We start from the raw sequence: 24,805 nt of genomic DNA on the forward strand, positions 1-24,805 counted from the left end.
TTTTTTGTTTTTTTTTTTTTTTTTTTTTTGTACCTAAGATCAAACCCAGGACCTTGTTGCCTGCAAGGCAGGCAGCAGCACCTAGCACCACTGAGCTAAATCCCTGGCCCTGTTTCTAGTTTTTACTCTTTTTTTTTGGTACGGGGGATCAAACTCAGGACCTTGTGCTTGAGAGGCAGGCACTGAGCTACATCCCCGGCACTTATCTTTTTATTTTGAAAAATATCAAGCCTTCAGAAAAATTGAAAGGACCCTATCTAGTTTAACCAGTTGTTAACATTTCGCAACATTTGTATTCTCTCTCTTTACATTTTACTAACTCCCTTGAAAGTTAGCTAAATCCTTCAGCATGGATTTGCTAAGAAGAGAATTGTCCAAAATAACTACAGTGTATTTACCATTGTCTGAAAATTTAACATTAATAATACTGTTAACTAATATATAGCCTGTGATAGAATTCCTTTGTTCTCCCATAATGTCCTGCATAGTTAGTTATTTGTTTTGGGTACTGGGAATAAAACTTGGGACCTCATGCTTGCGAGGCAGGCGGTAGAACCATTGAGCTAAATAAATCCCCAGAACCTTTATAGTTATTTTTAAAGTTCAGAATCTTTAGGGATTATGGTTTGCATTATGTTGTCTGTTTTATGTTGTCTTTAGTCTCCTTTATAGTTTTCTGGCCTTTTTTTTTTTAAAAAAAAGTTCTCTTTCTTTGCATAGCTCAAATTTTTGTTGAAAATTGTACATTTTCAATGTAGCAACTCTAGGTTCTGATGCCTGCTGTATTTTAGGTTATCATATTTTCTGTTTAATAGTATATGACTGCCAGGCTGGCATTTAGCTCAGTGTCACTGCCTGCCTCATAAGTGCATGGTCCTGCGTTCGATCCCTGGTACCCCCCCATAAATAAATAAATAAAGGAAGTGTATGACTGCCGATGTCTCTGCTCAATCCCCCTTCCCTCCTTAATTTTTATTTTTAAACTTGTCTTTCTACAGGTCACTTTTGGGTCATTATCCTTATTATTGACTAAGTAAGTGGTTATGATTAAATATCTTGAACCACTAAGGCCACTGTCCTTTGCCAAGATGTTTCTTGGGACATCATTCAAAGTTCAGGTGGTTTACAATTTCATTCTTCTACTTTCTTCTTCAGTAAAGCCTCACATTGAATCAGGTGAGCAGACAGCTGGAGGATTCTCTATAGTCTCCTAAATGTTTCTACACAGCTTTCCAGACCATGAATATGTGGGAACTTATCTAGGTATACTAAAGCTGTCTCATTCCCTAGGTTACCCAATAAAATTTACAGTTGATTTCATAATTGGCCTCACTGATACGGCAGTTTTGGGCAGCTGTGATGTTGGTCTTATTAGTTGTTTGGTATTTAGATTGCTATTGTTTTTTATGGTTTCAAGTTAGGTCAACCCCCTCTATCTGTGGAGCTGGTATTTTTCACAGCTTTCTCTGCCTGTCCTAGTAGAATTACCATCCCAAGGAACTTGATGGAGCAGGAATTTGGTAGTACCCTAGGTGAACATGCCAGCTTTCCATTATTTTTACTGTGTTTTTTATTGAGTAAATGCCTTTAAATTTATTGTATGCCTTTGGTCATTTTCTAGAGTCCTGAAATGATTCTTTTAATTTTAATTTAAAAATTATAGCAAATTGACTTTTTCTTTTGATGTGTTGTACTATAAATTTTAATACATGTATAGATGAGATATATACCACCATCTACTGGTTCTTTATAATCACAGCCCACCTTCTATCCACAACCCTTGGTAGCCTCTCATCTATTTTTTTTTAATCTTAATTTTTTTACTAGTTTATGTTCTCAGTATATAATGATTACATTTATCCGGGGGAGTTGGTAGATGTACACAGTACATCTTGATTTCTATTTTTAAATTTTTTCATCCTCTACTTCTCTCCCTCTATGTTCTTTCCAACTCTTGGTCCCCTTCTCATTCGCAAAAGCTCTATTTTCATCATTTTTTTTTGCCCTTCAATTCTTATTATTCCATTCTCTTTCCCTCCTATTCCTCCTTCTTCCTTCCCTCTTTCTCTTGTGCCCAATCCATTTAAAAAAGATGACCCTACTTCCTATTTATCTGTCCTCTAATTTGCTCCCCCTCTATATATACATTTTCTCATATAAGAGAAACCATGCAATTTTTATTTTTATTTTTTAAATTTTTTTGATGCTGGGGATTGTGCTTGCGAGGCAGGTGGCAGAACCATTCAGCAAAATTCTTGGCCCCATGCAGTCTTTAAGCTTGTGTGTCTGACGTGTTTCACTTAACATTATGTTATCAAGTTGCATTCTGACATGTTTCTCTTAATATTATGTTATCAAGTTGCATTCTTTTGCCTACAAATGCTTCAAGTCTATTTCCATGACTGTATTTTTGTATTTTTAAGAATGTCATGTCAGTCGAGTAATACAGTATGTAACCTTTTTTGCCTAGCTTTTAAAAAACTCGGCATATTATATTCTTGAGTTGGTGTGGGTGTGTAATAAGTTTTTTATTACTATTTTTGCTGAGCAGTTATTTGATTGCATAGATGTACCAGTTTATCTACTTAACTGTTGAAAGCCATTTGGATTCTTGGTTTTTGGCAATTAAGAATGTTGCTGCTGTAAATGTCTTGACAAAATTTTGAGAGAATATAGGTTTTCATTTCTCTAGGGCAAACGCTCAAACGATTAGGGCATTTAGTTAATGATTACATTTAGATCTAACTCTTAAAATGTTTTTCAAGAAATGCTATAACTTTTTTTGTTAGATGTGGGGTACATTGTGGGAATGGTTTATTTTGTCCCATGTATGATTTAGCTATGCATTCCGATCAGCCCGCCTTCCGCCACCCTTTTTTTTTAAAGCAGCTTTATTGAGGAATGGTGGACATACAGTAAACTGCCCATATTTAAGGTATATAATTTCGTGAGTTTTGATATGTATAAACCCAGATCACCAAAATAAAATAGGGATTATGTCCATTGTCTTGCAATGTGTTTCCTTATGCTCTGTTGTAATCCATCTGTTTTTCCTGCCTGCCTCTACCATCCTCAAGGTACTACTGATTGGATGTCATGTTCAATTAGATTGCATTTTATAAAGTTTTATTTAAATTGAATCATACAGTGTGTATTCTTTTGACCAAGTTTCTTTCAGCATAATTTTTGAGATTCATCCATGTTATTGTGTGCATTATTAGTTTATTCTCTTATTTCTACGAAGTTATTGAGCATATGGATGTATCACAATTTATTTGCCCATGCATCATATATTGATGCATTTTGAGGGTGGTTGTTTTTTGTTTGTTAAAGCTCCTATGAACATTCTAGTATAAGTTTTTGTATGGACATATATTTGCTTTTTTTTTTTAAGGTAAATACCTAGGAATAGAATGGTTGTGTTGTAAAGTAGGTATATATTTAACTGAGAAATTCCCAGATTTCTGATGTGGTTCTACCATTTCAGATGCATTTTTATTAGCAGTGTATGAGGGCTGCAATTCTTTTGTATCCTTTCCAGCATTTGGTTTGTTTGTTTGTTTGTTTTTTTTACTGGGGATTGAACTTGGGACCTTGTACTTGAGAGGTGGGGGGCAAAACCATTGTACTAAATACCCGGCCCAAAAGTTTAGGAACTACTGTTGTTGTTGTTGTTTTTTAATGGTACGGGGGATCAAACTCGGGCTCATGCGCTTACAAGGCAGGCGGAGGAACCACTGAGCCAAATCCCCAGCCCTATTTCCAGCACTTGGTATGGTTATTCTTCATTTTAGACATCCTAATATATTCATAGTCATATTTCATCCTCATTTTCTTAATATGAGCATTTCCCCAATGATGAACATTCTTTTATGTGTTTTTTGATATTTGTGTTTTGCTTTGGTGGTATCTGTTAAAATAGTTTTCTTATTATTTTTTTTAATGGGTTGTTTTGTGCTATTTGGTTTTGAAAGTCGTTCTCACCCCTCTTTGTTTTTAAGAAGTTCTGGAGATTAAACCCAGGGCCTTTGCACTGAGCTGCATCCTCAGCCTCCTTTTTTGTTTTGTATTTTTTATTTTGAGACAGGGTCTTAATAAGTTGCTAAGATGCCCAGGCTGGGGCTTGAACTTGCAATCCTCCTGCTTCAGCCTCTTAGAGTGCTGGGATTACAGACATGTGCCATCATACTCAGCTTTGAGAGCTTTTTATGTATTACAGATATATACTTTGCAAAGATGTTCTCCAATCTATAGCTTCTCTTTTCATTCTCTTAAAAGTATACTCTGAAGAGTAGAAGTTTTTTTTGTTTTGTTTTGTTTTTTTCTTTGTTTGTTTGTTTTTTGTGGTACTGGGGATAGAACTCGGGTGGCACTACTGAGCTAAATACCCAGCCTGAGTAGAAGTTTTTAATTTGATAAAATTTATAATTTTCTTCCCATATTATGCTTTTGTAACAAGATACTAGTTTTTGTTTAGATTTATATTTTCATAAGTTTGATATTTGATTTCTAATCCTACAGCAGATGAAAAGTGTCTATTTATAAATGAGGTAGGTAATCGACTTCTAGCTATATTGATTCACTTTCTGAAAAGGGTTCCTCTAATTACAGGTGTACTCTATTGAAGCATGCAGCTTAGTATTTTGATATCTTAAAATTTATTTGGAATTATGCAAAGTGATTTTCAAGAGTAAGAAATAGTATCAATTTAAATTATCTTTAAAACATTTATTTATTTATTTAGAAACAGTGTCTCTCACTATGTAGTTGAGACTGCCCTGGAACTCACTGTGTAGCCCAGGCTGGTCTCAAACTCACAGCGATCCTCCTGCCTCAGTCTCCCCAGTGCTGGGACGATAGGCGTGCGCCACCATGCCCGGCTGTAAAGGCATTTTAGTTAAGTTACAAGGCTTGCACTTTAATATTATTAAATACATGTGGCTACTGGTACTGTGCATTTGAAGAAATCTGAAAAGTTGGAGATAAAATCATACAATTATCTCTTGTTATTCATGGAATTAAAATAAATGCCATAGAGAAGTATTCTTAGCTAATACAGTATAAAACAGAAAAGTTTCTATTCTCATATCTCCAATCTGATTAATATATATCACCCTTATGTTTGAGTTCTTCACATGGTATTATCTTGGTATATGTGCTGCTGAAGTGAGCACCACAAGGTATTACCTTGACTGAGATATACTCCTTTGCCCCATTTCAAGTTTTGGTCCTGTGCCTTATAAGCAGAAGACATTTGAAAAGCTTATTTCATCCAGTAGTCCCACTTTACTTAGTGTACTATTTTCAAAAGAATTGAAAATAAGATCTCAAGAAAATATTATAACACCTATGTTCACTGCAGCATTATTCATAATGCTTTGAAACAGAAGGAAATCTTGTCATATACTACAACATGTATACACCTTGAGGAAATTATGTGACATAAAACAAGCCAGTCATAAAAGGACAAATACTCTATGATTACACTCATAGCTAATATCTAAATTAATCAATATCATAGAAACAGAAGGTAAAGAAGTGATTACTAAGTGCTGGGGGCAAGGAGGGCTGGAAGAGGGAATTAGTACTTAATTGGTATAGATTTTCAGTTTTGCAAGATAAAGCTTTTTCTAGAACTGTTGAATAACAGTGTGATGTATTTAGCTCTGGTGTACTAAATACACTTAAAAACTTTAAGATTATAAGTTTTAATTCTGTGTTTGATCACAATAAAAATGATACAACATGCCTATAAAAATCCTATCTATCTATCTATCTATCTATCTATCTATCTATTTATTTATTGGTACCGGGGATTGAACTCGGGTCCTTGCGCTTGCAAGGCAGGCCACTGAACAGCTGAGCTAAATCCCCGGCCCTAAAAATCCTATTTTAAAAAAATCATCTTGGTATTTTTTTAGTTGGGGGAATGCTTTTGTTTTCCACTGTTTTCCCAGTGACCACTCATACCTTAAGTTACATTGGATTTCTGAAAAGAAATCATAGCAAGAGGGATAGAGACAGTCATTATTATAGAACAGAATAGAGAACAAGGTCTCTTGAGTTAAGATATGCTTTTATCCAGTGGGGGTTTTCTTTTTTTTTCCTTTAATACCTTGGAAGCAAGAAATGGATGCCTACTTGGATATGTTGCTTTGTCTTGAATTAGGGATCTTGCTTATAAATTCCTATGCTTTTTTAACATTACAGTTTTAGCTAGACTGCTGTTGCTTCTTACTGATGTAGGTGTAGCGTTTTCTGCTCTTGGCTTTTGGATGAGAGGTTGCTTATTACTAATCTCTTACTTGACTTTTCAGCAACATCATGCACAGTAGACTATTCTTGCCTTCTGGCGTTTTTCTTCTTTTAGTTTTTTTGACATATCAAGGTTTTTTGATTTTCCTCCTATTTAGCTAGCCTTCTTTTTCTATTTAGTTTCACAGCTTCTTCATCTTACTACCCATATAATTATAAATATTTTAAACTTATTCTTGAGTCTTATCCATGCATTTTCTTTTTTAAAAAATTAACTATCAAAATACAAGCACACAGTTAAATAAACTTCCCACTGGTTTAAAAAGGCTTCTGATGAAAAACCAGCAGTGTTCTACTGTGTCTGACAAATATCTCTTTCAGTGCATAGTTGTTGCTTTGGTATTTACCTCCATATTTCTAAATAAAGTGCTTATACTACTGTTTCTGTGTTTCCCCCACCCCTGTAATTTACATTCTGTTGACTTTTAAGTAAACTGTATTTACTTCATTACTGGTATTTCCAGTGATAAGGAAAGATGTGCATTAAGATATATGTTTATTTTTTTAAAAGAAATCTTTCTTTTCATAGTCACTGTAACCATAATCCTATCATCTATACCTGATATTCTGTCCTCACATTGGCTCTTTCTGCTGCCTATACTTTCAATGGAATTTTTAATCTTGTGGATATCTGTCTGAATCTATTTCATGCATTCCATTTATTTCCTATGTTGGGAGTTCACAGTTCCTGTCATTTTCCTGAGCTGCTCTATTTTTTTTTTTAAAACCTGTATCTGCTCTATTATCTGTTATTTTAAATCATTTAAAGCAGCTTTAATAACTTTTATTAAATTTGCTGTAGATTCCAACCATAAATTCTTCCCCAACAACTGTAAACGTGTTTCTGGATACTGTTTTATATTTTTCAAATACATTGTGTAACCTGTCAGTTCTGAATAACTTCTTTTCAATCTTTCCAGGTAGCCCTAACTTTGTGGTACTCGCGATTGAACCCAGGGCCTTCAAACTGAGCTACATTCCCAGCTCTTTTTATTTCTAAAGACAGAGTCACTAAGTCACTAAATTTCTCAGACTGGGCTTAAATCTGAGATCCTCCTTTGCATCCTCTTGGAGTGCAGGGATTATAGTTGTATGCCACTGCACTCTGCTTCTTCTCTACTTTAATATTTGGCTTTCCATCATATTGGGGGAAGGGGAGAGTTCACCCTTATTTTGTGTTGAGCTTCTCTCTTAAGAGTTTTTCTTGTATTAAGGTTTTTTTTTTTTTTGTTGTTTTTTTTTTGTTTTAAGCAGGGGAGTACTGGGCATTAAACCCAGGGCCTTTGTGCTGAGCTACATCTCCAGAATTTTTATGTTTTGAAATTTTTGAAATGAGCTTGCTAACTGATCTTGAATTTGTGATTATCCTGCCTCACCCTGCCAGAGTACTGGGATTACAGTAGGCCTCAACCATACTCAACTTGAAATCACTATTTCTTTGGCTTCTATTTTCCTATGTGATCTTCTTTTTTTTTTGTACCAGGGATTGAACTCAGGACCTTGCACTTTTGAGGCAGGTATGGTGGCACTGAGCTAAATCCCCAGCCCCATTTCCTAGGTGACTTGATCTGATCTGATCTGATCTAATTTTCTCCCCTCTCCCCACCTCTCTCAAACTCCCCATTTTTTCTCCAACTTTTAGCATTGTATCTATGTCTGGTATTCTGAAAAATCATAGTGATGTGCTTTAATAAGCATGAAAATTTATGTTCTTTGGGTCTGGGAAATTCATGTTGGTTGGTTGGTTATTTATTTATTTGTTTGTTTTTTGGTACTGGGGATCGAACTCGGGTCCTTGAGCTTGCGAGGCAGGCGGTGGAACCACTGAGCTAAATCCCTGGCCCTGGTGTTTTATTTTTTGATGTTTTCTTCATAGAAAAAATAGTTTTCCTCTTTATTATATATATATATCTGTGAGATAAAATTACTATGATAGCTCAGGTTTAATTGTAGAATTTGGGGGTTAAATATATGAATGAGATTTAGTGAAGGATAGTAGATTACAGACACATTTGGGAGGTGATATGAAGCAACTGATGAGATATATATGATAGAATTCTAGACAGTAGTAGATCTTATGTAAATGAATCAGGAAAAAATAATTTTGGCATATTAAACTTTATACACCAATGCACCAAACTAAGAAAAAGTGGTATGCTTAGGAAATACTGAAGGAAAAATAAGGATCTGGTAAAGGTGATTGGTGGTGTTGTATCATGGAGGTCCTTGAACTTTATGTTATTGCCATTTTGGTATATCTCTCTGGTGTTTTTCTCTTTATTATAGTACATGTAATACTTACCTAGTCTTTTCTTCATTATGTATAATTCTGGAAAGAAAGCCATCTGTTTCATTTAATAAAACATTGGCATGTAAGAAGGCGATGTTGTATAATGAATATACACATACATCCTACTTGGATTTGTGGTACAGCATTTAAAATGTATTCATGAAAGCTGGGATATAGTTCAGTGGTGTTGCTCCTGCCTTGCAAATGCAAGGTCCTGAGTTTGATCCCTGGTACCAAAAAAAGAGAAAAAAATGTATTCATGAAAGAATCCAACAGTTGGTTTGCTAGGAGCAAAAATACATATACCTCTAGTAAGGCTTAGGGAAGGTAAAGGAGAACAAAGATACAAAACATAAGGAATGAGAGAGGGATATAACCACACAGGCTGTACAATATGAAGCTAAAATCTCAAACTAGCCAACCATGTTCCAGTACCCACACTTTTATCTACTGCACTGAGTTCTGATGGCATTAAAAAGAGTGAAGCATATGGACACTGTGGTGTTGTAAATATTAGTAGTGTTGCCAGTCTCTCAAGGGTTCTTTTGCTCAATTTGGATGGAATTCACAAAATTGAATGTCACCAGACCAGGTGCAAGGAGGTCTCCCAAATAGGAGATGGGAGACAACCCCCCTATCCCCTGCCCCCATAGGTTTGTTTACTTTTTTCATAGAAAAAGGATTTTAGGATGTGTCAAGGCGAGGCACGGCAGGTGTATTAGGAAGAGTTGGGAAATAAGAGAAAATAGGAAAGGGACTTTAGCTTGAGGTGCTGAAGGAGGCATAACTCTGATGATCACATTAACCCATTAACAAAAGAATGGGACTAGGTTTTATGTCTTTACTGGGGTGGGCTAGGGGCTGGTACTTTTGCATCGGATCATGAGTGTGTCCTCATGTTTTAGGGCATTTCCTCCTTGTATATATGGATTAGTGGCCGTTATCATTTGGACATTTCCTGGCAATCCCCCTGGCTTATCATTACAGGATACCTAGTCCTTATAGTAAGAGTAAGGCATAAACAGAGGTCATACTCCATACTCTCCAGCAAAGGAGGATAGGGAAAAAGATGTCTTCACTTTTAGTGGGTAACAGGTCATAGATTAAGGCCTGAGAGTTTGTATATCCTGTCCCAGGAGGATACCAGTCTTATTTCAGTAACTGCAGTGCCCACTCACCAGGAGAGCTTCAAGTTCAGCAATCATTCAGACAAGTAAGACTTGATAGGTTACATTTTACATAAAAGGCTATTGAGCAGGAAATAGCATGCCAGTGCGGATGTGTCAGGTATTGCAGTAATCTAGAGGTTAGATTTGGTCCATGTTTGACATCTCAAGTATGCCATAAATGAGACATACATGGGTGGGTGCAGAGCCACTCTTCTGTTTGTACCTGTGGCTGGTTTAATAGATCACCACTAAATGGGTGGTTGAAAACAAGGAATTTTATTTTCCTACAGTTCTGGAAGCCAGAAGGTGTGAAAAATTAGAGTTGGAAGAGCCCTACTAGTAGAGACAAACTTCCTTGTCTCTTTCCAGCTTCTGGTAATTGGTTTGAATATTCTGTCCTATTTGTGTGTCAGAGAAGTCTTGACTGTCATCAAAGTCATGAGTGGCACTTATCATCTGGGCCCACCCAGATAATGCAGGGCAGTAGCTTCCTCTCTCGATCCTTAATCACATCTTTTACCATTTTGGGAGGGTACTGGAAATCAAACTTATGGCCTAAGCATATGCTAGGCAAGCCGCTTCACTTCATCCCCATATAAAGTACTGTTTTTCAACCTACCATAGTTGGTTTAGAAACACTGTTTTCCCTCCCCCACCCCAAATATGAATTGATATTTTTTGTAACAGTGTTATGGACATACTTTCCATATGGTTCCTATAGGAACACACAGTGAAGAGACACTATTCTGAAAGAATCCCAAGCTTATGATATTCTACCAGATAGTTCATGTGTAGTTTTCTCACTCTTGATTTATCTCATCTATCAGAGATAATACTCATTACTAGTAATGAGTGTTGCTAGTAATACAGTTGATACAAATTTGTCCATGGAGTTTTAACTGTTTACTTATAGTGACAAATTACTTAGAATGTGCCATAAATCATCATAATTTATAGTAATCACTTTTCATGATTTATTGATACTGCCTCAGACCTTGACTTAGCAAGAATTGATAATATAGACACTCCTTGTTTTAACAACCCAGTTAACTTCCCTGGACTAGATTGCTGAATGAATTGTTCACTAAATGAGAAAGTGCATATAGTATGTATATTACAATATTCAGAATAAAGAAATGGTCAAAAGAATCTCCAACTTGGCTTTTATTTGCATAACTCTTACATAAGGTAACTTATGTATAACAGAACATATAACTATAGTACTGTACTGTACAGTATAATCAGCAAAAATCACAGTACTATATAAACAAGGTATATCACACACAAAAAAAGACATTGAGTCTCTGTAAGCAGGATGTACAGAACTGTACCAAAAAACAGAGGGATTGGAAATCGGAGTGGCTGGTTGTAAATCTGAACAGCGTGCCTGGATTGCAAGTCTAAACAGTTATTAAATAAGGAATATCTGTATACTGACTATTTCTTGATGAGAATGTAGCATTGTAAGATATGTCTTACTTAACTTTGTAAATCCTGAAATGATACTGTAATCCTGAATAATAATGAAGTGATATTTTTTAATAGATTGAAGAAATGTTAAGTTTTGGTTTGGGGCACTTGAGTAAACATGAAAAAAATGAGCAGGAGATACTACCAGTTATTCCAAATGTCAACATACGTCGTTATATCTTATGAAAAATTTCAGGGGAGGCTGGGGATTTAGCTCAGTGGCACTGTGCCTGCCTTACAAGTACAAGGTCCTGAGTTCAGTACCCCATACCAGGGAAAATTTTTTTTCATGCAGGACTGGAGGTGTAGGCCAGTGGTAAGAGTGGTTGTCTAGCATGTATGAGGCTCTGGGTTTGATCTCCAGCACCTCTCTTCCCAAAATTGCATTCATTAATGTTACTGTCAGTCTCATAAGAAAAACCTTTAAATTTGGGTGAGCTGTCAAATTCACAGTAGTGGTGGATATGAGAGCTTCAAAATTCTGATTGTGTTTTGTATTTTTGAGACAAGGTCTCACTATGTAATTCAGGCTGGCCTTAAACTTACTATGTAGCGGAGGCTGGCCTTGAACTCTTCATGATTCTCCTTCCTAAGCCTCCTGAGTGCTGGGATTACTGGGACATGTTACTATGCCTTAAATTTGATTATTGGCAACAAACATTGTTAGGTGCTTCTCTTGAATGTTAGGCTTATTTCTGAGACCATATCTTCTAAATACTCAAATCTAAATCAACATTTATTAATCATTAGTGCAAAAATGTGATCGCATGAACAAAAGAGGCTAATTTTATAACTTACTCATACTTTCCTTCAATACAGTGAAGCCATTCAACTTCAGCATAGAACAGAAATGCTTTGAATGAGATTTTATTTTATCTCACAGATAATTAAAATAATGTGTAATCAAGGGTTGGCATTTAATAAGATGAAGTTTTGTAACTTCATCAAGAATACTTTTTTTGGAGATCAAATTTTTAGTTATTTTTTTGTCTACAGAAAATCAGCAGTATACTTTTTTTGGTTTGTGTTTTGAGACATGGTCTCACTTTGTAGTGCAGGATGGCCATGAGCTCACTGTGTAGCCCAGGCTGGCTTTAAATTTGTGACAACCTTTCTTTCTGCCTCAGCCTCCCGAGTACTGGGATTATAGGCATGTGCCACCATGCCCGGCTCAATAGTGTACATTTAACCCAGTTTGTTGGCAAGTGTTTTGGCCTTTGCCTTTTCCAGCTTGGCAATGTGGGCCACAGATTTTAGAACTAGAATATTGCCTCCCCAGTGATTGTGAATCCCATCTTATCTGTCTTTTGTTTGGTCTTGATTGCATCCAGCAGTTTAGCCAGAGCTACTTGTCTTCTGAGTTAATCTGTGTGAAAGCAGTGGTGGTGTTCATCTTCCTGTGAGCTAAATGTTTCAGTCTGGTCTTGCCCTTTATGAAACATTAGGGAATTACTGTACTTACTGGAAAACAACCAGTTGGATAAGATCCATATCATGAGCAGTCTTTACCAATTTAGCCTTCTTGTTCATCTACCAAGGTGGTAACAGTATTAACCTCTGTTCAAGGAAGGCCTGGTGCTCTTAGTGGGGACATTTCTTTTGCCAACAACTTTCCTGTTGGTATAGATCAGTTGTCTTTGTGTGTGTGTATATTTGTGTATGTGTGGTCCTTTGTGTGTTTGTCTTTTGTCTCTGGTCTGTACTTGTGGTTTGGTTTAAGCAGTTGGGTAGCTGTTTGGTGATCCACGGCTTGGGTAAATGGTTATTTTTATGAGGTACTTTGAGCTGCTTATAAAGGATAGCCTTTTCCACTGTAACCATTTGACAGAGTTGGTGAGGTCACTTTTGGGCTGGCTGTTTTGTCTAATACCCATATTTTTAGACCTTTTCTAAGAGGATTTGCCACCTTTTTGTTCTCTTCTTCATAACAGCAAGGGCCAGGACAGCCTGTTTCCCCTTGGTCTTCTTTCCTTTTGATGTCTTGGCTGGAGGAGCATTGAGGATATTCTTACATGAAACTGTCATTAAAAAACAATAATAAAAACAATAATAAGTGGGCCAGGTATATGGATTAGTGGCACAGCAGAGTTTATCTGTTTACCCGTTGAAGGATATCTGGATTATTTCCAGTTTTCAGTGATTATAAATAAAGCTGTTGTAAACAATCATGTATAAATTTTCACTTTTAAAGGGTAGATATTTAGGAATGGTATTGCTGGGTCACATGATGAATGTCATGTTTGACTTTGTGTGTACTTTATTGCTGACCTGTGTTCCAGAGTAACTGTATCATTTAGCATTCTCATAAGCAGTATGAGAGGGTTCCAGTTGTTCTGCATTTTCATCAATACTTGGTATTGTCATTTTTTGAAATTTTTAGGAATTCAAAAAAGTATATGGTAGTATATCATTGCAGTTTTAGTTCATTTTTGTAGCATATTATTATTATTATTTTTTGTTACGGGATATCGAATTCAGTACTTTGCACTTACTAGGCAGGTATGGTGCCATTGAACTACATCTCCGGCCTTTTAGTAGCTTTTTAGTAGATCTCGATGTTATAACATGTGAGTCCTCCTACCTTACTCTTCTTCAAAAATTTTTGGGTTATACTAGTTCCTTCGCTTTTTATAAAGGTTTTACAGTCCTCTTATCTATGTCTATAAAAAGTTGTGCTGGCATTTGCCTGGAATGTCATTAAATCTATAAATCAGTTTGGGAAGAGTCCTCATCTTAATGCAGTTAAGCCTTCCAGTTCATGAATATATCTCTACATTTACTTAGATCTTTTAGTGTTTTTTTTTTAAACCAGCGTTTCATAGATTTTCTAGCACATAAAGGATTCTGCTGTACATTTTTTAGAATTATACATTTCATCATTACAGAGCTACTCTAAGTGGCAATTTTGTAAATTGAATTTGCATTCTGTGACCTTGCTAAACTTGGTTATTCAAAAGAGTTTTTTTAGTAGGTAGATTTCTTTGGCTAATTGTATTTTAAGGAGACTTTAAATTTTTTTCCTTTTTTCTAATACTGGCAGTCGAACTCAGGACCTTGTCCTTGCCAGGCACGTATGGCACCACTGAGCTACATCCCCAGCCCAAGGAGACTTTAAAATTAAGAGAACTGTTTTATATAATTACCTTTGTAGCTGCTATTTCCACTACTCTCCATTCTGTTGTATGGATTAGTGTTTCAATTTGGTATAGTTTTTGTTATGTCCAAGAATTTCTTTTAACATTTCTTAGACTGTAGGTCTAATGGTGATGAATTCTTTTAGCCTCTGTATATCTGAAAAAGTATACTTTCACCTCCCTCCCTCCCTTCCTGGTGGTGCTAGGAATTTGAATTCAGGGTCTTCACACTATACTACAACCGTAACTTTTTTAAATTTTTATTTTGAGACAAGGTCTCACTGAGTCAATGAGTTGCCCAGGCTGGGCTAGAATTTGTGATCCTCCTAACACAGGCATGTCATCATGCCTGGGTTTGTCCTAATTAGTGAAAGTTATTTTTGCTTGGTATGGAATTGTAGATAAGCCTTTTTTCTTTTTATTCAGTAACTATAAAGATACTGTTCTCTTTTTTTCCCAGTTTACAAATTTTTGTAAGAGGCAAGTGTGGTACATGCACACCCACCCACATAGGTGCTGAACTTTGATGTATTTGAATTAATTTATCAACTTTTTTTCATGACATGTACTTTTCTATTTTTACATAAGTTTTACCTTATACTGGTGTCTAAGATAGTTAAAGGTTAGCTAGTTTTGCCTTTTATATTTAGGAGAGTAGTGGTAATAGGTGTGGGTGTGTGTGTGTGTGTGTGTATGGATATTGGAGTCCAGTTTCTTTCAGTATAATCTCTTCCTTTAGAAGTAACTTACTGGCTTACTTACCACCATATTTTGGTTAGGTTATTGTTTGCCCATTGTGTTACAAGCTTCTGTACCTATCAGTTGTGTTTCTGAGCTCTTTATATTGCTACTAAATACATTTATTTATTTATTTATTTATTTATTTATTTATTTATTTATTTATTTATTTATTTATTTATTTATACATACATACATACATACATACATACATACATACATACATACACACACACACACACCATGGATCGAACTTGGGTCTTTGTGCTTTCGAGGCAGGTGGCGGAACCACTATCTAAATCCCCAGCCCCCTACTTTTTTGTTTTTTGTTTTTTTTTGGTACTGGGGATTGAACCCTGGTCCTTGTGCTTGTGAGGCAGGTGGTGGAACCACTGAGCTAAGTCCCTGACCCCCCACTAAATACTTTTATCCATGTACCAGTTGTCTTTATTTCTGGGCCTCAATTGTAATTTATATCTGGGACAGTTAATTTTTTTTTCTATTATTTATTTGAGTAGTATTTTTATATTTTTTCTTTAAATCTTTCCATATTACATTTGAGTATGTCTAATAAATTGCATAAATCTGGATTTAAAATCTGTGGTCTTTTCCTAGCATATTCCATTTCCATTTGTTGTGATTAAAATATTTCAGTTAAATTGTATTCATTTTAATATACCCATAGGTTGATCATCTTCTTTGCTTTATTTTTCCTTTCTAGATATGCTGAGTTTAAATAAAAGAGTTCATGTTCTTTGAAAATGTAGAATTTTCAAACTGGATATGATAGTGTGCTTGATTTTGGCATATACATTGGATTACTGTTGAATACCATGTATTAAACTCTTGACTGAAGTTTGCATTTCCTACCTAGATTGATTGAATTCAATCTGCTTATGGGCTAACTATTCAGATTTTCTCTCTTTTTCACTCATTGCCATCACAGTATGAGCATTTTTTTTGCCCTTCAAGGTAAGTTTTAAAATAATACTTTAAGTTGGGCATGGTGGCTTATGCCTATAATCCTCATACTTGAGAGACTGAGGCAGGAGGATTGTAAATTCAAGGCCAACCTGGACTACATAGTGGGACCCTGTCTCAAAAAAGTCAGTAAAAAACCCATTGAAAACATTGTTTTATGATTATATTTTAGTTTACACTTCAATTTGAGGCATTAGCACATGAAGCTATTAGTGTTATTGGAAGGGAGGGCATCTTATCATCTAGGGTGGTCCTTCTGATTTGGTGTTCTTTTCCTTGGATGAGAACTCCAAACCCAACACTCAGGTACACGCAGGCTTTTTGTTTATAATGCCACATATATTTTCTCTGCCTTTCTGAGTTCTGCTGCCCATTCTCGTGTTCTGCCTGCCCCCATAACTTTCTTGCTAGATTGTTAACTTTCTTGATAGATTAAATTTACATAAAGGACTTTGTGTTATTTCCTCCCTCCCACAGTGTTTTATCTTCTATTTTTTGGTTTTCAATAGGATTAATTGTCCATAAATGGAAAATTGATTCTTTGTACTAATTATTGGGAGAAACTGTTAGGCATATTTAAGGTTGGTGAACTACTGTTCTGAGAGGCTTTACCTGCCCTGGCACCTAGGCTGTTTTAGCATTTCTATTACTTATTTCTAGTACATTGTTAGAAAGCTTTGGTTATGAAATAAAAATCTCAAGAACAGAATTTTGTATGTGGCGTTTTTTAATGTTCATGAGACAAGGGGGGAATTACAGAACCTGATTGATGTTGGGCCAGTACCAAATTGCATAGGAAGGCAGTAGTTTCTGTAGTGTAGTGGTTATTACATTTGCCTCACAAAATTGCATAGGAAAGAAAAATGTACCTATGTCCTTGCATTACAGTAGAAAAAAATATCGGTGAATATTTAAACAGGTCTGGAGTTGGTGATTTTTTTTTTCTGATCCTAATGCATATACTGTACTGTAAAGGTGTTGATGTTGAGAAAATACAGAACATTTTACATCAAGAAAGAATTCATAGGTAAATACAGACTGTGAAAATATATGCTGTAATATTATATATAAAATCCTTTATACAAAAATAATGTCTGAGAGATAATTTTAAAAATAGTATTTATAATCCAAAGGAGAACTATGCCCAATCCTAAAACAGGTTAATTCATGAAAAAATAATAAAATTTAGCTATTAAATATTTGGAAAAGGTAATCATAGACCTGAAAATGAGGACTGTTGGTATATGGTTTATTTACCTTTGTTGAAGTCAGCACTTGGAGAGAGTCTTTTCACTATATAAAAGTCTAGAAGTCTGACACCATAAACCTAAGTTCAGGAATTGATATGTCATTAAGAATCAGTAAGTCTTTTTTTTTTTTTTTGGGTACCGGGGATTGAACTCGGGTCCTTGGACTTGCAAGGCAGGCCACCGAACCACTGAGCTAAATCCCCGGATCAAGACTCAGTAATTCTTAAGATTCATTTTAAGTGTAACTGTCGTCTTTCATTAAAAAAAAGTGTGATAAAGTTCCTGAAATGGTATTCAAGCAGTTTTAACCCTTTGAAATTTCCAAGTATGTTTAAGGTATTTTAAAAGCAGTCAGGCAAAGCATCGCTGAGTACTTGGGAAGGGGCAGAATTCTCTATTGATTTGTTAGGTTATTTCTGGGAAGGATATCAACTTTAATGATGTAAGCACCTTAGATTTTTCTTTTTCTTTTTCTTTTTTTGAGAGGGTGACATTGGAAGGCTAGTATGTTTATTATTTAGTGTTTATTCTGGAAATTCAAAGTGAATAAAATTCAGAGTAATCATAGAATTAATCGAGTTATACTTACACATGCACTTGTTTTTGTGTTTGAGTATTATATATATTTTTATATGTAAAGCACTATATATAATGTATATAACATTTGTCACAGTACACATTATGTAGCAGGATCAAACACTAAACAAAAAGTTAAGTGATGATGGTGGTAGTTCTTTGACAGAGAAATACTTTTTCCCAATGTCATCTGGATTGCTGTGTTATGGTTTGGATCAAAAATGATCCCCCCAAAACTCATGTGTTCAGAGGTGGGGCTTTTGGAAAGTCATTAAGTCAGCCTCATCAATGGATTAACATATTGAAGAGTTCATAGCTGAATGTGCTAGTACGAAATGGGGCCTAGTTGGAGGATGTCAGTCAAGTAAGCTGAAAGAGTACGCCTTTTCCCTGGCCCCTTTCTCTCTCTTTAGCTTTACCTTGCTTATTTGACTTGCTTACTGCCATGATGTGAAGTTTTTTTCTACCATGCCCTTCCATAATGCTTCTGTCTTGAAGCCATCCAGCCATGAACTGAATAGTCTGAAACTGAGCCAAAATGAACCTTTTCTTCTCTAAGTTGTATATGTAAGGTATTTTGTCTTAGTGCTGGAAATTTTACTTATACAAACTATACCAGTTCCTTGAACTGATGTATAGGAAGCAATATTGGTGGTCTACAGTTTACTACCTCTTGGGGAATGTTTCATTAGTCAGCTGTTTCCTGTAATCTGGGAGGCTTGGGAGGCTGTGAAAGGTGGATTGCAAAGTTGACCTCAGCCTGGACCATTTAAGTGATTTAGTGAGATTTGGTGTAAAAAGTAAAATGCAAAAGTGGGGAAAAAAAGACTGAAAATTTAGCTTAATGTGAAGGTCCTGGTCTCTATCCCCAGAACCACCAAAACTTTTATATATGGAATTTGTGGGATGAGAAAGTTTTATGATATGAAGCTGGAATAGCATAGGCAAATTTTGTGGATGTGAAAGGTGGGATTGAACCTAAGTTCTTAATGGGCAGTAGGAAGTAATTGTAGGTTTAATAGCTGGAAGATTGACCATAAATAGGACTGCTTAAAGAATATTTTTGCAGTCGAGGAATATCAAGAGGCAGTGATACTGTGCTTTGGTGTTCATTGGACTTTGGAAATGATAGCCAAAAAGAAAATGTGTAAGTGTTACAACACAAATGTTAGGGAAGACATAGCAGTAATCCATTAGAAGTGTAGGGATGAAAAAGTGGTTTGAATTGGTGCTACTAATGAAAAGGAAACTTACATATATATGTATTTTTCTTTTTGAGACCGGGTCTTTCTATGTAGTTCAGGCTGGCCTCAGTCCTCCTGCCTCAGCCTCTTGAATGCTGAAATTATAGCTATGTACCACCATACCCAGCTAGGAAATTCAATAATGTGTTTAGTTTTTGTAGTACCAGGACCTTGTGCAAACATACTTTAAAAAATTTTTTTTGAAGACAGGGTCTAAGATGCCTGGCTGATCTCAAATTTGTGATCCACTGGCTTAATGTTGGAATTACAAGTGTGTGCCACTATGCCTGTTTATTTTGGAGGGATTCTTGAACTGGACAAAGAATTTAATTATTGCTAGCTGAATTTAAGATGTTTTTGGGATGTCCAAGTGGGGTAAAATCTGACATATTTAGGGTTAAAAGATTTTGGAGTCCTCGGCATAGAGGCTTAAGAAGATCAGAGTGTTTTGTGTCATCCCTTTGCCTCTCTTCTCTCATTTTGATAAGAATATTTAAACAAAGTCACAGTATACACAAGCGACTCTTCAAAAGCATCTTTACTTGAAGATGAAGATAATAAAATTGAAGCCAAAGAAGAGTGATAAATGCAAATTAGAAGAGAAAAGTAATGATGTGGAGGAAATTAAAAATTATGTAAAGGAGGCAAGAACCCATTTGCTTCCACTTTCACTTTTTTTTCTTTTTCTTTTTTGGTTCAAGGGATGGAACTCTGGTCCTTGTGCTTGCAAGGCAGGTGGTGGCATCACTGAACTAAATCCCAGGCCCTGCTTCCACTTTTGATGCCTAGCAGACAGGAAGTGTTCAGGACTGAGTAGGTACTCATTGGTTAGTGGCTAACATAATACTGTTTTTATTTTTTATTTTTTGGTACCTGGGATTGAACTCACGACCTTGGGCTTGCAAGGCAGGCATGGTGCCACTTAGCTAAATCCCTGGCCCAATACTAAGTGTTTTTAATTGTCCACAGATATTGTCTACTTTCAAAAACACTCATGGTAAAATATACAAAATGCATAAAACTTACCATCTTAATCATTTTTAATTACACATTTAAGTGTCGATAAGGACTTCACATTGTTGTGTAGCCATTCTCTAAAACTCTTTCAACTTGCAAAATTGAAATTTCGTGCCCATCAAACAATTGCCAATATTTCAGTGCTTTTTATAAAAAATGTTTGCAATATTTATCCCCTTTAAAATAATGTAGAACTTTTCCTTTTTAGCTAAAATAGTAGATTAACATTCCTAATTTGAAAATCTAAAATCCAAAATCTAAATTTTGTGCACTGACAGGACACCACAAGTGGAAAATCTCGTATCTGTCTTCTTCATGTAGTAGGGTGTAGACAAAATACAAGTGCACAAGAAATATTATGTAAAATATCTTTCAAGCTATGAGTGCTTGTACAAAGTATACATGAAACATAAATGACTTTGATAATTTAGATTTGTGTCCCATCCCCTACCTCTCTGTATATGCAAATATTCTAAATTCTGAAACATCTAGAATTGGAAACACTTTTGGTCCTGAACCTTTTGGATAGGGTTATTCTACCTGTAAATATTAAAAATATATTACATTTAGTGATCTATATTGAGGAAGCTGTGAGCTTTTAAAACCATGATTCATATATAATTTTAATTTTTTTGTACAGTTATTAAGGAGTTATACATAGAATTGTAGAAGACCAATGAATGTAGATTTGAGCAGCTTCTCTCATGCCGCTAGCCAGGAGTTAGGGAGAAAGTGCAGTTTGCCATCTCCTTTTTCTGTGTCAAGGTCTGTCTCTTTACTTTCACTGTGGGCTTCAATTCTCCTTTCAGATCTTTCCTGGCTCTCAGGGATACACTTCCCTCCTTCCTTTCTTCATTAAGTTGTTATATTCCAGTGTCTGATTCCTAATCTCTGAGAGTCTGATTTGCTACTGTTTACTGCTCTGCCATCTTCCCGGAAGTCCAGTGAATCTTTAAAAAAAAAAAAAAAAATTGCATCTTAAGCCAGGCATAGTGGTTGTATGCCCATAATCTCAGCTGTTAAGAGGCTGAACATGTTCAGTGCCAGCCTGTGTGGGGTGGTGGTGGGGAAAAGGTAGCCTAGTATTGCATCCAAGATAAGAGGTCTCCTTTCTTCTCTCCTCCCCTCTCCCATTCATCCTTTTGGATTGAACCCAGGACCTTCACCCTGATCCTTAGCCCTTTTTGTTTTTTTATTTTGAAATAAAGTCTTGCTAAGTCATTAAGATGACCAGACTGAGTTTGAACTTGTGCTCCTCCTTCCTCAGCAAAAGGGTCTCCTTTCTCTCACTGAAGTAGTTTAATAATTTATATTTTAGTCCTTTGCACTGGTAAGAGCCAGTGATGGCCTATTTAATTTTTGGCATTTTAAAACAGTCTTTCTGATCGAACTCAGCTAGACCTTTTTTTTTGAGACAAGGTCTCCTTTTATAGTTCAGACTGGCCTTCAACTCACTTTGTAGCCCAGACTGGTCTCAGACATGAAGTGATTCTCCTGCTTTAGCCTCCAGAGTGCTGGGATTATTATAGGCATGTAACACCAAACCTGTTTTAAACTTGATTTTTAATATTAACCCATTTCATTGGTTGAATGTTTGGAGCTATCCAAAGTGCAATGAATCTTCTTTCCTAAGTGATAGCTTTTAAAACATTCAAGTAAAGGTTAACATTCTTGATAATTCTCCTCAGTTACAGTAAATCAAAAAGCTTTTTGAAATTTTTGGTGCTAGGAATTGTACCAGAGCCTCACGTGTTCTGAAGCACCTGTCCTACCATTGAGCTATACCTCTAGCCCCCAGCTAATTTTTACATGACAGTTTTACATCCTTTACTAAATACTTAGCCCCCTCTATAAGTTATCACTGTTAAATATAGTACTCCAAACTTTAGCGATCTGATCACACTATACTTTGTTGAGTTGATTGTTCTATTCATCCACATAATGTACTTTATTAATTTGAACAACGAATACCTTTTTAGTAGACATATTTTATGAAGAACACATTGATTTGTAATTTCTTTAAATCCCTTCATCTGTTTTAAAGCCTTCTGGCTACTGAATTATGTTGTATATCTGTTGCTGGGTTTTTACAGATTATGAGTAGAACTGCATGTTTGTTTTTATTCAACCTAAAAGTTTCTGTTCATTTAAAACCATGACCCAACTATAGACTTTGTATATTTATATTCTTGCTATGCGGTATTTAAATCTTTTAAAAATTTTTTCCTGCCAGTTATGTGTCAGCCAGCTACTTACTTCAGTTAATCTTTTAAATTGAAATATTTTGTTTAAAAGTTGACTGTATTTAATCTAAAACATTAAATGTTGTATTTTAGTCACTGATCACATTGATCATAAAAGATTGATACTTAACATTTATATTTATTTTTATTTTTGATATCTGGGATGGAACTCAAGATTTTGCCCTTGCCAGGCAGGCACCGTGCTGCTGAGCTACATCCCCAGCCGATACTTAACATTTAAAAACAAATTAGTTACTTGTTTTCCTGAGTGCTACACTTTTATCTGTCAAGGTTTAGAAATAAGGGCAATATTACTGTTGTAGGATAACTGATTTTTCAAATAATAAAAATAAAGTAGATATTAAGCCCAGACATTGAATGTTACAGAAAATGTACTGTGAATGGAGGAAGACATCCAAACTTTTTACCTAGCTGGGAAAATCTTTTATTTACTCTCTGGTACTTGAAGGAGCTAATGTTTCGCTGTTTAATTTCCTTCTCAATGGTTTTTCTAGTAGATTGCAAAAATTATAGATGTGCATGCCACCAGCTATATACAGCTAATAGGATTTAACAGTGATTTTTGTGGAAGATTTTGGTCATCCCCACTTCATAATACTCCACCTCTTAATATTATAGGTCTTTTATTTATAATCTTAAGAAAGTTTGCTTTCCCAATATTTAGTATGTGGATTGAATATTCACTTGTTTTTAGCTTTAAAAATGACACACACATGCACTGTCAAAAATGGTAACTGTCACGTTTCTTTAAACATAAAATATTAAAATGAAGCAGTTTAACAATTTACTTGTTTTTTTGCACTAACCAAGTTGTGCTCAGAGTTGCTACTGGCTACCATAGTGGATAGCACAGATTCTAAATATTTTTATCATCGCAGACACTGCTCTGTTGAATGATGTTGATGCAGTTACAAATGATTTTCATATAAATTTCGGACTATCCTTATACTAAAGGTGCAGGATAAATTCTAAGGGAAAACATAATAATTCTTTAATGATCTTTATATAAAGAAAAATGATACAGGTTAATTATGAAAATGTAGAAAATATAGGGAAGGTAAATAAAATAAATGGGGTTTTTATATGGGCCAACTATAGTCATTGTATTTTTGACATTTGTCTTCTAGTTCTTTTTCTCTGCAGTTATATACAAGCACGCAGCAGGCTGTTTGTATCATTGAATGCTCTAAAAGGTTTACCATCACTGTTCTAGATGATTGCATGAGTTAGTACTGAAAATTATTCCATTATTTTCTTTTAAATGCTCTTTAAAATTATATTAGTATTTGTCTACCTAATATCAGAATTGCCCCAAACACATCAAATAAATTCATAAAATTTCCACTATGAAAAAGGATGACACAAAATGATTGGAAATTTTATTATGCTTTTTAACTTTTTTTGTCTTGTTTGATATTTGGCTCTGTTAGCATCATTAGTCACTACAAACATTGATTGAGTTAGGTAAATAGTGGCTTTGTGGGAAAATTATTAAGAATTTGTTAATCCAGCCTGAGTGTATAGGTAGGTGAATTTAAACTCCACTCATTCTGGGTATTAGCTGGTGCTTTTTTCATGATGATCAGAGTTGTAAATAGGGTTGATTTTAGGTATTCCCCCCACCCTCACCCCCTACTGGGGATCGAACTCAGGACCTTGCATTTGCGAGGCAGGCACAGTGCCACTGAGCTAAATCCCGGGCCCCTCTTTAATGAGAAATGAAAATTGACAGTAGTAGATCATGTTAGTGATGTGGCATAAAGGGTGATGAGGAAGTACAGAGTATTACCTTTTTCTTGAATATTTCTTTACCATGAAAACATTTACTTATTAATAATCTATAAGAAATGATCAGAGAAAGAGGTTTCCAAATACTTTATAAAATGTTTTAAAAATCAAGACAGTAATTATTTAATGGGCACTTTATTTACAATGCCATTTTCAGCTTTTGAATGTTATTTAATGTAACATTAAGAATTGTCATCCTGTAGCCCAATAATGCCATCAGTTTCTGATATTATGAAGCACTGTAATAAATTATATTTTTGTATTTTAACCATCTGCCAGATAAGAATTATGTAAGATCTTGAAATTCCATGCCTCCAAATTATAGTACTTTCTAAACACTTGAGTGTAACATTCAGACTCTTAATTGTAGGGAAGAAAAATTATTATTTTCAGTGACTATGCTTTGGTACATATGCACAGTTAGCTAGGAGTGGAATAGGAACTAATGACAGTTTTATTATAAGTATTAGGCTTTAAGTATAGTACAGTCAACCCAGATTCACCCTATTTAGGATGTATTCTACAAACTTGTTAAGTAAATGTGCCTGAGTTATGTAATTTTATTATAT

At 35.3% G+C, this 24,805-nt stretch overlaps 1 protein-coding gene and 1 pseudogene across 6 annotated transcripts in view; one reads left to right on the forward strand and one right to left on the reverse strand.

Moving 5' to 3' along the window:
* Kdm6a (lysine demethylase 6A) overlaps positions 1 to 24,805 on the forward strand; it is a 201,215-nt gene that overhangs the window by 30,158 nt on the left and 146,252 nt on the right. The gene's annotated exons all lie outside the window — the stretch shown is intronic.
* LOC104865064 lies at positions 12,430 to 14,418 on the reverse strand (annotated as a pseudogene).

Source organism: Fukomys damarensis, unplaced genomic scaffold (assembly GCF_012274545.1).
Source record: "Fukomys damarensis isolate Sample0158 unplaced genomic scaffold, DMR_v1.0_HiC HiC_scaffold_39, whole genome shotgun sequence".
NCBI classification, from domain to species: domain Eukaryota; kingdom Metazoa; phylum Chordata; class Mammalia; order Rodentia; family Bathyergidae; genus Fukomys; species Fukomys damarensis.